General features: G+C 49.3%; 1 protein-coding gene across 1 annotated transcript in view; it reads right to left on the reverse strand.

The window, feature by feature from the left end:
• Nucleotides 1–4455, reverse strand: part of LOC112239380 (mucin-19) — a 76673-nt gene extending 72218 nt beyond the window's left edge. Inside the window, exon 1 of the mRNA XM_042327985.1 lies at nucleotides 4171–4455. The gene's annotated coding sequence lies outside the window, so the exon portion shown is untranslated. The remainder of the gene's footprint in view (nucleotides 1–4170) is intronic.
• Nucleotides 4456–10436: the final 5981 nt, after the last annotated feature.

Consider the following 10436-nt stretch of genomic DNA (forward strand, 5'->3'; position numbering starts at 1 on the left):
CAGGTCCTGAGACCAGGTGATCATCATGAGACAGGTCCTGAGACCAGATGACCTCATCATCATGAGACAGGTCCTGAGACCAGATGATCATCATGAGACAGGTCCTGAGACCAGGTGATCATCATGAGACAGGTCCTGAGACCAGGTGATCATCATGAGACAGGTCCTGAGACCAGATGAACTCATCATCATGAGACAGGTCCTGAGACCAGGTGATCATCATGAGACAGGTCCTGAGACCAGGTGATCATCATGAGACAGGTCCTGAGACCACATGACCTCATGAGACAGGTCCTGAGACCAGGTGATCATCATGCGACAGGTCCTGAGACCAGGTGATCATCATGAGACAGGTCCTGAGACCAGATGAACTCATCATCATGAGACAGGTCCTGAGACCAGGTGATCATCATGAGACAGGTCCTGAGACCAGGTGATCATCATGAGACAGGTCCTGAGACCACATGACCTCATGAGACAGGTCCTGAGACCAGGTGATCATCATGAGACAGGTCCTGAGACCAGATGACTTCATCATCATGAGACAGGTCCTGCGACCAGATGACCTCATCATCATGAGACAGGTCCTGTGACCAGATGACCTCATCATCATGAGACAGGTCCTGAGACCAGGTGATCATCATGAGACAGGTCCTGAGACCAGGTGATCATCATGAGACAGGTCCTGAGACCAGATGACCTCATCATCATGAGACAGGTCCTGAGACCAGATGATCATCATGAGACAGGTCCTGAGACCAGGTGATCATCATGAGACAGGTCCTGAGACCAGGTGATCATCATGAGACAGGTCCTGAGACCAGATGAACTCATCATCATGAGACAGGTCCTGAGACCAGGTGATCATCATGAGACAGGTCCTGAGACCAGGTGATCATCATGAGACAGGTCCTGAGACCACATGACCTCATGAGACAGGTCCTGAGACCAGGTGATCATCATGCGACAGGTCCTGAGACCAGGTGATCATCATGAGACAGGTCCTGAGACCAGATGAACTCATCATCATGAGACAGGTCCTGAGACCAGGTGATCATCATGAGACAGGTCCTGAGACCAGGTGATCATCATGAGACAGGTCCTGAGACCACATGACCTCATGAGACAGGTCCTGAGACCAGGTGATCATCATGAGACAGGTCCTGAGACCAGATGACTTCATCATCATGAGACAGGTCCTGCGACCAGATGACCTCATCATCATGAGACAGGTCCTGTGACCAGATGACCTCATCATCATGAGACAGGTCCTGTGACCAGATGACCTCATCATCATGAGACAGGTCCTGTGACCAGATGACCTCATCATCATGAGACAGGTCCTGTGACCAGATGACCTCATCATCATGAGACAGGTCCTGCGACCAGATGACCTCATCATCATGAGACAGGTCCTGCGACCAGATGATCTCATCATCATGAGACAGGTCATGTGACCAGATGACCTCATCATCATGAGACAGGTCCTGTGACCAGATAACCCCATTATCATCATCAGACATGTCCTGCAACCAGATGACCTCATCATCATGAGACAGGTCCTGAGACCAGGTGATCATCATGAGACAGGTCCTGAGACCAGGTGATCATCATGAGACAGGTCCTGCGACCAGATGACCTCATCATCATGAGACAGGTCCTGCGACCAGATGACCTCATCATCATGAGACAGGTCCTGTGACCAGATGACCTCATCATCATGAGACAGGTCCTGTGACCAGATGACCTCATCATCATGAGACAGGTCCTGTGACCAGATGACCTTATCATCATGAGACAGGTCCTGTGACCGGAAGACCTCATCATCATGAGACAGGTCCTGCGACCAGATGACCTCATCATCATGAGACAGGTCATGTGACCAGATGACCTCATCATCATGAGACAGGTCCTGCGACCGGATGATCTCATCATCATGAGACAGGTCATGTGACCAGATGACATCATCATGAGACAGGTCCTGTGACCAGATAACCCCATTATCATCATCAGACATGTCCTGCAACCAGATGACCTCATCATCATGAGACAGGTCCTGAGACCAGGTGATCATCATGAGACAGGTCCTGAGACCAGGTGATCATCATGAGACAGGTCCTGAGACCAGATGACCTCATCATCATGAGACAGGTCCTGAGACCAGATGATCATCATGAGACAGGTCCTGAGACCAGGTGATCATCATGAGACAGGTCCTGAGACCAGGTGATCATCATGAGACAGGTCCTGAGACCAGATGAACTCATCATCATGAGACAGGTCCTGAGACCAGGTGATCATCATGAGACAGGTCCTGAGACCAGGTGATCATCATGAGACAGGTCCTGAGACCACATGACCTCATGAGACAGGTCCTGAGACCAGGTGATCATCATGAGACAGGTCCTGAGACCAGGTGATCATCATGAGACAGGTCCTGAGACCAGATGAACTCATCATCATGAGACAGGTCCTGAGACCAGGTGATCATCATGAGACAGGTCCTGAGACCAGGTGATCATCATGAGACAGGTCCTGAGACCACATGACCTCATGAGACAGGTCCTGAGACCAGGTGATCATCATGAGACAGGTCCTGAGACCAGATGACTTCATCATCATGAGACAGGTCCTGCGACCAGATGACCTCATCATCATGAGACAGGTCCTGTGACCAGATGACCTCATCATCATGAGACAGGTCCTGTGACCAGATGACCTCATCATCATGAGACAGGTCCTGTGACCAGATGACCTCATCATCATGAGACAGGTCCATGAGACAGGTGACCAGATGACCTCATCATCATGAGACAGGTCCTGTGACCAGATGATCTTATCATCATGAGACAGGTCATGTGACCAGATGACCTCATCATCATGAGACAGGTCCTGTGACCAGATAACCCCATTATCATCATCAGACATGTCCTGCAACCAGATGACCTCATCATCATGAGACAGGTCCTGAGACCAGGTGATCATCATGAGACAGGTCCTGAGACCAGGTGATCATCATGAGACAGGTCCTGAGACCAGGTGATCATCATCATCATGAGACAGCTCCTGAGACCAGATGATCATCATGAGACAGGCCCTGAGACCAGGTGATCATCATGAGACAGGTTCTGAGACCAGGTGATCATCATGAGACAGGTCCTGAGACCAGGTGATCATCATGAGACAGGTCCTGAGACCAGGTGATCATCATGAGACAGGTCCTGAGACCAGATGAACTCATCATCATGAGACAGGTCCTGAGACCAGGTGATCATCATGAGACAGGTCCTGAGACCAGGTGATCATCATGAGACAGGTCCTGAGACCAGGTGATCATCATGAGACAGGTCCTGAGACCACATGACCTCATGAGACAGGTCCTGAGACCAGGTGATCATCATGAGACAGGTCCTGAGACCAGATGACTTCATCATCATGAGACAGGTCCTGCGACCAGATGACCTCATCATCATGAGACAGGTCCTGCGACCAGATGACCTCATCATCATGAGACAGGTCCTGTGACCAGATGACCTCATCATCATGAGACAGGTCCTGTGACCAGATGACCTTATCATCATGAGACAGGTCCTGTGACCAGAAGACCTCATCATCATGAGACAGGTCCTGTGACCAGAAGACCTCATCATCATGAGACAGGTCCTGAGGAAATAAATGAGTGAATCCATTCCATCATTAAACTGTTCCAGACAGACCGGTCTATAAAATGACTGGTTTCCTCTCATGTCCCTACTCTCTCCTCGTCTCTCTATCACTCTGTCTTTCTCTTTCTCTCTCTCTCTCTCCTTTTCTCTTTTCTCTTTCTCTCTCTCTGTGTGTGTGTGTGTGTGTGTGTGTGTGTGTGTGTGTGTGTGTGTGTGTGTGTGTGTGTGTGTGTGTGTGTGTGTGTGTGTGTGTGTGGAGGCCCGTTGCCCCCAGGGCTAGAGCTAATTCCCCTCTCTGTCTGTTCAGATGGCAGGCAGCCTGAGCGGTGGAAGGTCACCAGCTGAGGAAATTGAACCTCCCCAGCGAGCCAACCCCCCGTCTCTCTCTCTCTCTCTCTCTCTCTCTCTCTCTCTCTCTCTCTCTGGTACAACGCCGTAAAGACAGACAGCATGCAGCTATAGAGAAGCAATGTGTGAAAGAAGATGGACGCTGTTACCTACTCACCGGGTCCCGGAGGGGAGAGGAGGCGGGAAGCGTGGAGCAGCATGTCTGTCTCTGTCTGGCAGGGAGCAGCAACGAGGAGAGGAGAGGAGGAAAGGGAGGGGGGGCTGCCTCTCCTCTGTAAACCAAACGGCGGAAAACGGGTTGAAGTCTCCAGCGCCGTAGCGACCTGTGGGGCTAGCAGGAGAAAAACAAGGGGATAATAATGAATAATGGCGGAGAGACGGGAGGGAGGGCAGACTGATAAGGCGCGCGCTGTGCCTTCCGTGCGTCCTCGAAGACGAGCCGTGAGTGACGGGAGGGGAGGAGGACGGGGGGCACGCGACGGTGACGGTATAACAGGGCTCCTCCCGGGCGCTCGCGGTGGAGAGGAGAGGGGGATGGAGGAGAGGGGGAGGTGTTATTGTGTGGGCGAGGAGAGTGTTCGTTTCAGCTCATTTGGCTCAGCTCGCGCCCTCCCGTGTCTCTGTCTGTCTGTCGCTGCGTGAAGGCTGATTGGTGCAAGGTGAGGAATGGATGAACCCCAGCCGATCATTGGCTAAGAATCACTATAGAGACATCAGAGAGAGTTGGAGGGAGAGAGATAAGGGAAAAGAAAAGAGAGAGGTGAGGAGAGAAAGAGAGGTGAGGAGAGAAAGAGAGGTGAGGAGAGAAAGAGAGGTGAGGAGAGAAAGAGAGTTGAGGAGAGAAAGAGAGTTGAGGAGAGAAAGAGGTGATGAGAGAAAGAGAGGTGAGGAGAGAAAGAGAGGTGAGGAGAGAAAGAGAGGTGATGAGAGAAAGAGAGTTGAGGAGAGAAAGAGGTGATGAGAGAAAGAGAGGTGATGAGAGAAAGAGAGGTGAGGAGAGAAAGAGAGGTGAGGAGAGAAAGAGGTGATGAGAGAAAGAGAGGTGATGAGAGAAAGAGAGGTGATGAGAGAAAGAGAGGTGATGAGAGAAAGAGAGGTGAGGAGAGAAAGAGAGGAGGAAAGGGACAGAGAGGTGAGGAGAGAAAAAGAGGTGAGGAGAGAAAGAGAGGTGAGGAGAGAAAGAGAGGTGAGGTGAGAAAGAGAGGAGGAAAGGGACAGAGAGAGGTGAGGAGAGAAAGAGAGGTGAGGAGAGAAAGAGAGGTGATGAGAGAAAGAGAGGTGAGGAGAGAAAGAGAGGAGGAAAGGGACAGAGAGAGGTGAGGAGAGAAAGAGAGGTGATGAGAGAAAGAGAGGTGATGAGAGAAAGAGAGGTGATGAGAGAAAGAGGTGATGAGAGAAAGAGAGGTGATGAGAGAAAGAGAGTTGAGGAGAGAAAGAGAGGTGAGGTGAGAAAGAGAGGTGAGGTGAGAAAGAGAGTTGAGGAGAGAAAGAGAGATGATGAGAGAAAGAGAGGTGATGAGAGAAAGAGAGGTGAGGTGAGAAAGAGAGTTGAGGAGAGAAAGAGAGATGATGAGAGAAAGAGAGGTGATGAGAGAAAGAGAGGAGGAAAGAGACAGAGAGGTGAGGAGAGAAAGAGAGGTGAGGAGAGAAAGAGAGAGGTGAGGAGAGAAAGAGAGGAGGAAAGGGACAGAGAGGTGAGGAGAGAAAGAGAGGTGAGGAGAGAAAGAGAGGTGAGGAGAGAAAGAGAGGTGAGGAGAGAAAGAGAGGTGAGGAGAGAAAGAGAGGTGAGGTGAGAAAGAGAGGAGGAAAGGGACAGAGAGAGGTGAGGAGAGAAAGAGAGGTGAGGAGAGAGAGAGAGGTGAGGAGAGAAAGAGAGGTGAGGAGAGAAAGAGAGGTGATGAGAGAAAGAGAGGTGAGGTGAGAAAGAGAGAAAGAAAGAGAGTGAGGAGAGAAAGAGAGGAGGAAAGGGACAGAGAGGTGAGGAGAAAGAGAGGTGAGGAGAGAAAGAGAGGTGAGGAGAGAAAGAGAAGGAGAGAAAGGAGGTGAGGAGAGAAAGAGAGGTGAGGTGAGAAAGAGAGGAGGAAAGGGACAGAGAGAGGTGAGGAGAGAAAGAGAGGTGAGGAGAGAGAGAGAGGTGAGGAGAGAAAGAGAGGTGAGGAGAGAAAGAGAGGTGATGAGAGAAAGAGAGGTGAGGAGAGAAAGAGAGAGGTGGGGAGAGAAAGAGAGAGGTGAGGAGAGAAAGATAGGTGATGAGAGAAAGAGAGGTGAGGAGAGAAAGAGAGAGGTGAGTAGAGAAAGAAAGTTGAGGAGAGAAAGAAAGGTGAGGAGAGAAAGAAAGGTGAGGAGAGACAGAGAGGTGATGAGAGAAAGAGAGGTGAGGAGAGAAAGAAAGGTGAGGAAAGAAAGAAAGGTGAGGAGAGAAAGAAAGGTGAGGAGAGACAGAGAGGTGATGAGAGAAAGAGAGGTGAGGATAGAAATAGAGGTGAAAAGAGACTGAGAGAGGTGGGGAGAGAAAGAGAGGTGAGGAGAGAAAGAGAGAGGGATAGGGACAGAGAGAGGTGAGGAGAGAAAGAGAGAGGTGAGGAGAGAAAGAGAGAGGTGAGGAGAGAAAGAGAGATGAGGAGAGAAAGAAAGAAAGAAAGAAAGAAAGAGGGAGGGAGGGGGATGCAGCTTGATCCCCACCTTGTTCAATGAATTGACGAGTGTTCTAGAATAGTCTGCAGCACCCGGCCTCACCCTACTAGAATCTGAAGTCAAATGTCTTTGCTGATGATCTGGAGCTTCTGCACAGATTCAGACCTGGGCCCTGACAGACCTGGGCCCTGACAGACCTGAGCAATGACAGACCTGGGCCCTGACAGACCTGGGCCCTGACAGACCTGGGCCCTGACAGACCTGGCCCTGACAGACCTGGGCCCTGACAGACCTGGGCCCTGATAGACCTGGGCCCTGACAGACCTGAGCCCTGAAAGACCTGGGCCCTGACAGACCTGGGCCCTGACAGACCTGAGCAATGACAGACCTGGGCCCTGACAGACCTGAGCCCTGAAAGACCTGGGCCCTGACAGACCTGGGCCCTGACAGACCTGGGCCCTGACAGACCTGGGCCCTGACAGACCTGAGCCCTGACAGACCTGGGCCCTGACAGACCTGAGCCCTGACAGACCTGGGCCCTGACAGACCTGAGCCCTGACAGATCTGGGCCCTGACAGACCTGAGCCCTGACAGACCTGGGCCCTGACAGACCTGGGCCCTGACAGACCTGGGCCCTGACAGACCTGGGCCCTGACAGACCTGGGCCCTGACAGACCTGAGCCCTGACAGACCTGGGCCCTGACAGACCTGGGCCCTGACAGACCTGGGCCCTGACAGACCTGAGCCCTGACAGACCTGAGCCCTGACAGACCTGGGCCCTGACAGACCTGGGCCCTGACAGTAAAGATCAGTAAGACAAAAACAATGGTGTTCCAAAAAAGGTCCAGTTGCCAGGAGAACAAATACAAATTCAATCGACAAACCGTTGCCCTAGAGCACACAAAAACGACACGTACCTCGGCCAAAACATCAGCGCCACAGGTAACTTCCACAAAGCTGTTAACGATCTGAGAGACAAGGTAAGAAGGGCATTCTACGCCATCAAAAGGAACAGAAACTCAAAATACCAATTTAAATAAAAAACTGGCTAAATATCCTTGAATCGGTCATAGAGCCCATTGCCCTTTACGGTCGTGAGGTTTGAGGTCCGCTCAACAACCAAGAATTCACCAAATTGAGACTCTGCATGCAGAACTCTGCAAAAATATATACTTAGTGTGCAATGCAAAACCCCAGATAATGCATACAGAGCAGAATTAGGAATATTCACACTAGTTATCAAAATCCAGAAAAGAGCTGTTAAATTCTACAACCACCTAAAAGAGATACCCACACATTCCACCACAAAGCCCTCACCTACAGAGAGATGAACCTGGAGAAGAGTCCCCTCAGCAAGCTGGTCCGGGGGCTCTGTTCACAAACACAAACAAACCCCACAGAGCCCCAGGACAGCAGCACAATTAGACCCAACCAAATCATGAGAAAACAAAAAGATCATTACTTGAAACATTGGAAAAAATTAACAACAAGAAAATTAGCAAACTAGAATGCTATTTGTCCCTAAACAGAGAGTACACAGTGGCAGAATACCTGACCACTGTGACTGACCCAAAGAGAAGAAACAAAGAGTAAAGTGAGAGAGTGAGAAACTCCGACATGTTCCATTGCCCTCTCGTTCTCTGGTCAAGGTCATGAACACATGAACAACACTGCCCCCAGGTGGTAGGATGTGGTCATTGGTTTCTCATGTGGTAGAATGTGGTCATTGGTTTCTCATGTGGTCATTGGTTTCTCATGTGGTAGAATGTGGTAGAATGTGGTCATTGGTTTCTCATGTGGTAGAATGTGGCCATTGGTTTCTCATGTGGTAGAATGTGGTCATTGGTTTCTCATGTGGTCCTTGGTTTCTCATGTGGTAGAATGTGGTCATTGGTTTCTCATGTGGTAGAATGTGGTCCTTGGTTTCTCATGTGGTCATTGGTTTCTCATGTGGTAGAATGTGGTCATTGGTTTCTCATGTGGTAGAATGTGGTCATTGGTTTCTCATGTGGTCATTGGTTTCTCATGTGGTAGAATGTGGTCATTGGTTTCTCATGTGGTAGAATGTGGTCATTGGTTTCTCATGTGGTAGAATGTGGCCATTGGTTTCTCATGTGGTAGAATGTGGTCATTGGTTTCTCATGTGGTCCTTGGTTTCTCATGTGGTAGAATGTGGTCATTGGTTTCTCATGTGGTAGAATGTGGTCCTTGGTTTCTCATGTGGTCATTGGTTTCTCATGTGGTAGAATGTGGTCATTGGTTTCTCATGTGGTAGAATGTGGTCCTTGGTTTCTCATGTGGTAGAATGTGGTCATTGGTTTCTCATGTGGTAGAATGTGGTCCTTGGTTTCTCATGTGGTAGAATGTGGTCATTGGTTTCTCATGTGGTAGAATGTGGTCATTGGTTTCTCATGTGGTCATTGGTTTCTCATGTGGTAGAATGTGGTCATTGGTTTCTCATGTGGTCATTGGTTTCTCATGTGGTAGAATGTTGTACGATCTTTTGGAAAAAGTCAAAGGTAAAGGTCAATGGTCAAAGGATTTCTTATAAGCGTCCAGATTAATGTCCTTCTCCTTGAAAGCGGCAGCTCGAGCCTTTAGCTCGATGCAGACGTTGCCTGTAATCCATGGTTTCACTGTGGGGACAACGTCGTCAATGCACTCTTTAATGAAGACGCTGACTGATGTGGTAAACTCCTCAATGTTATCAGATGAATCCTGGAACATATTCTACTCTGTGCTAGTGAAACAGTCCTGTAGCTTAGCATCCGCTTCCTCGGACCACTTCTGCATTGAGCGTTGTCACTGGTACTTCCTGTTTATAAGGAAGTACTTCCTGTTTATAAGGAGGTACTTCCTGTTTATTAGGAAGTACCTTCCTGTTGCTTATAAGCAGGAGACAAGAGGATCGAATTATGGTCAGATTTGTCAAATGGAGGGCGAGGGAGAGCTTTGTACACATCTCTGTGTGTGGAGTAAAGGTGGTCTAGAATTGTAGTTTCCCTCTGGTTGCAGATGTGACATGCTGGTAGAAATGAGGTAAAACGGATTTAAGTTTCCCTGCATTAAAGTCTCCGGCCACTAGGAGCGCTACTTCTGGATGTGCATTTCTTCTTTGCTTATGGTCTTATACAGCTCATTGAGTGCGGTCTTAGTGCCAGCATGGGTTCGTGGTGGTAAATAGACAGCTACGAAGAATATAGATGAGAACTCTCTCTAGGTAAATAGTGTGGTCTACAGCTTATCATGAGGTATTCTACGCGTCAGACTAGGAGGGAACATCGAGACTTCCTTAATATTAGAGATCACCAAGCTGTTGTCAACAAAGAGATGCCCCCTTCCCTGAGCTTCCCCTGAGCTGCCATTCTGTCTGCCAAAGCATTGAAAAAACAGGCTAGATGTACAATATATTAGGAACGCCTGCTCTTTCCATGACATAGATTGACCAGGTGAATCCAGGTGAAAGCTGTGATCCCTTATTGATGTCACCTGTTAAATCCACATCAATCAGTGTAGATGAAGGGGAGGAGACGGGGTTAAAGAAGGATTTTTAATCCTTGAGACAATTGAGATGTACACAAATGGATTGTGTGTGTGTGTCATTCAGAGGGTGAACGTACAAGACAAAATATTGAAGTGTCGTTGAACAGGGTAGTAGGTGCCGTTGAACAGGGTATGGTAGTAGGTGCCATTGAACAGGGTATGGTAGTAGGTGTCTTTGAACAGGGTATGGTAATAGGTGCCGTTGAACAGGGTAGTAGGTGCCGTTGAACAGGGTATGGTAGTAGG

This window comes from Oncorhynchus tshawytscha, linkage group LG10, assembly GCF_018296145.1.
Source record: "Oncorhynchus tshawytscha isolate Ot180627B linkage group LG10, Otsh_v2.0, whole genome shotgun sequence".
NCBI classification, from domain to species: domain Eukaryota; kingdom Metazoa; phylum Chordata; class Actinopteri; order Salmoniformes; family Salmonidae; genus Oncorhynchus; species Oncorhynchus tshawytscha.